We start from the raw sequence: 3,826 nt of genomic DNA on the forward strand, positions 1-3,826 counted from the left end.
TAAAACAGTGATTAATATGATTAATTTGGAAGCACCTCCTTCTTGATTGAGCTGGGGGGAGTTCAAAGTTCAAAGTAAAACTTTTTATCAAAGTACGTATATGTCACCACATACAACTCTGAGATTCTTTTTCCTGCGCGCATACTCAACAAATCTATAGAACAGTAACTGTAAACAGGATCAATGAACAACAAACTGTGCAAATGCAAATATACATAAATAGCAATAAATAATGAGAGCATGAAAAGACAAGATAAAGAGTCCTTAAAGTGAGATCATTGGTTGTGGAAATACCAGAAGTAGAATGTTGTAGTTATCCTCTTTTGTTCAAGAGACTGATGGTTGAGGGGTAGTAACTGTTCTTGTTTACAGTTTACAGATCGTGTTCACAGCTACTTTTCTATAGATTTGCTAAGTACCCAAGCAGAAAAAGAATCTCAGGGTTGTACGTGGTGATATCTATGTACTCTGATAATAAATTTAAATTTGACCTTGACTTTGAATTGGCTGAAGACCGGCATCATGCTAGGAACCACTGAACAACTGGCTGTAGTATTGTCATTAAATGCTGATTTATTTAACATCTTTGTAACAGTTTAAAAATCATTTATGTTTGAAACCTTGCTGTGTGGTGTTAAGTGGTGATGTGAGCAAATGATAATGTGGTCCTTTGATAATCGTTTGAAAGATTCAGTTATAGCCGAAGCATACATTCCTAAGGTTCCAGTGTGTGTCTCTAACAGCCTCTGACAACCAAGTCCAACTCTTGGCCTTCATGTGTGGCTTAGCTATTAGGCCCAGTGGAACTGTTTCTACTGACAAGAGAAAGGGCAACGGCGTACCACCGGCACCTCAAAACCAGTTGCTTTGGGCAGGTGGGGCTCTCAGCCTTGGACGGCACCCCACCTAGGAGAAGGAAAACTCTGATTTTAAACCTCCGTTTCCTTGTGGCCACACCCACCCATGGGAAAGGCTTCGGGAGTAAACCTCAAGGAAGAAATCCAGAGCCGGGGTCCCTAAGGCAGTTTGATGTTGTTTACAGCTTCACTCTGGCAACCTCTGCGACAACACTGGTGTTAAGCTGTATCGACACTTGCCCTTCCCTTGGATGCGGAGAGGGGAAAGCCACAGCTTGGGCAACAGCCGGTTCTACAAATTTTCCTGCCCAGGCTTGCACCCTGGAGAGGACACAGTCCACCAGAGGCACAAACCCATGATCCCCTGGGATCGACAGTTGGCCTACTACTACATGAAGCCTGCAGAAATTTTCAATACAATGATCTCCACTAATATCATTGTAAAACTATTCACACTTGAAGGCCTTCTCTGCTGTGATTATTGACCGTGTTATATACCGGTAACGCCTAACTTAAAGCTCCAGTCCAAACATGCAGCCACTGGTTCCGGTATAGTTTCTAAATAGTAGTACAGCAGTGGGGCTCAGCAGTCTTAGGATCAATAGAATCAATTTCTTAAAGAACACTCAGTCCGCAGCAGAACATGGTTAAATCTTTGAGTGTAAGTGGGCCTCTAAATCACAGTTCAAAGTTCAAAGTAAGATTTATTATCTGTGTACATACATGTCACCACATACAACCCCAAAATTCTTCTTTTGTAGGCATACTCAACAAGTCTATAGAACAGTAACTGTAAACAGGATCAATGTAAGAGCAAGAGCATAGAAGACAACAAACTGATGAAATACAATTATAAGTAAATAGCAATAAATAACGAGAGCATGAAATAACAGGATAAAGAGTCCTTAGAGTGAGATCATTGGTTGTGGGAGCATCTCAATAGATGAGTGTAATTATCCCCTTTTGTTCAAGAGCCTGATGTTTGAGGGGTAGTAACTGTTGTTGGACCTGGTGGTGCGAGTCCTGAGGCTCTTGTACCTGCTACCTGACTGCAACAGTGAGAAAAGAGCATGGCCTGGGTGGTGAGGATCTTTGATGATGGATGCTGCTTTCTGTTACCATTTCATGTAGATGTGCCCAGTGGTGGTGGGGCTTTACCCATGATGCACCGGGCTGAATCCACGTCCTTTCGTGGGATTTACTACAATACCAGCATGCGATATAAAAACATGGGTGAGTTGTGACTGATGAACATAACTGGTTTTTCATCCAGAAACATTAATGAAGCATAGGATGAGGAATAACACCTTTCTTCATTTGATACGGATGACATATCTATAGCACATGTGACTATTCGCCAGACAGGAATGGTCCTTGTCATGGTCCACTCAGGTTAAGTGGAAAGAAACTGGTGATCAAACCATTATGATTTCTAGGCCACTTTAGGCATTGTCCCAACAAATTTGCCATTTTCAAACCACACCATCAACAAACTACTAGAAAAGGTATATGCTTTCACTGGCCATAATTTCTAAACTAACTTGAAGAAAAGTCACTTGGATAAAGGAGGGTACACAACAGATGATCATTGCTGGAAGGATTCAGATATGATCATGTAATTTGCATAAATTCACTCCTGAAAGCAACCAGTTTTAAAATGGGGCAAGGCACATGTTGGCATAGTGATATTGATCTATTATCGTTGATAAGTAGCGCTGACTGCAAAATATATATTAATATATTCAAATAGCCAAACAACATCAGGTTTTTAATGTGCAATGATGGTGGAGTTACGATAAGGAGAATAAAAGAGGATTGAGCAACAGTGAGTTTGGCGTCATGGCGCCTTTAAGATACACTATGCACTGAATTTGGAAACAAAATTGAACTTCTTTGATATGCAAGTTTACCATCAAACTGGAAGACTTTCTGACCCAATACTTAATTCACTGAAAGTACACAGGCACACATTACTGTAATGTAAAGGACAGTTAGATCTCCATCTTGGTCTCTCCAGTATTTCTTGACAAGGATTACTCAAAATAAATGAACTAAAAGGGAAAAACACTTAATGCTGTATATATTCATTTACTGCCCATTACTGTATGCTATATTAAATTTCCATTTCATTTTCAGATCATAACAAAACAAAACTGGTTGGATTCTTGTCAGGAATGTTCATTGGGCCAGATAGGCCTGTTACTGAGGTGCATTTCCAAATGAAAAGTAAAATACAAATTCTCAACAAATTTTATGCCAAATGAAGTCTTCATTTTACATTTCTTCTTTGTGTCTTGCATTGTCTTAAGGAAATTATGAAGGTAAAGATTTAATGGCATACTCCCAAATTGAGAACCCTTTCTATTGTTACTTGAAAATATAAATGGAAGGCTGTTACATCTCACATTTAATTTAGAAGATGCTTATCAAACAACCATTTTATGTAACAGCCTCAACACATAGCTTGCAAAATAAAAATTCTGTAACACGGGCATGTTTTAGCCTGAGAAGTGCAATATATCCACCCATTTTACTGCTTAGGTAGCAAACTCTATGAAAATTTCATAATAGTATTTGCTTATAACAAAAGTGTGAAGAGAGTAGTCATGGATAATAATTACACTTTGTATTTGTGCATTTGGTGATCATTTGAAATACGTAATGTAATGAGAATGGTTTGGCAGACACAAACTTTTCCAGATATTATTCAGAAGTGTTCTAATGGAAAGGGTAACATTTACCACCTTATTATTCCAGCTGTTTTGTTCCCATTTCAATGAGATCCCATCCATAATGTTTTATTTATAAATCCATTGTTAAACAATTTATTAAAAAAACATGAAATGAAGAAATTGTGCAACATCTTAAATGGAATAATTAACACATAATGCCTGCACAAAACCTCAGAACAGGTGCAATATCATTAATCTGGTCCAAGATATTTAGATAGTAAACAAATTTGGCAGAAA

This window comes from Mobula birostris, chromosome 10 (genome assembly GCF_030028105.1).
Source record: "Mobula birostris isolate sMobBir1 chromosome 10, sMobBir1.hap1, whole genome shotgun sequence".
NCBI lineage: Eukaryota > Metazoa > Chordata > Chondrichthyes > Myliobatiformes > Myliobatidae > Mobula > Mobula birostris.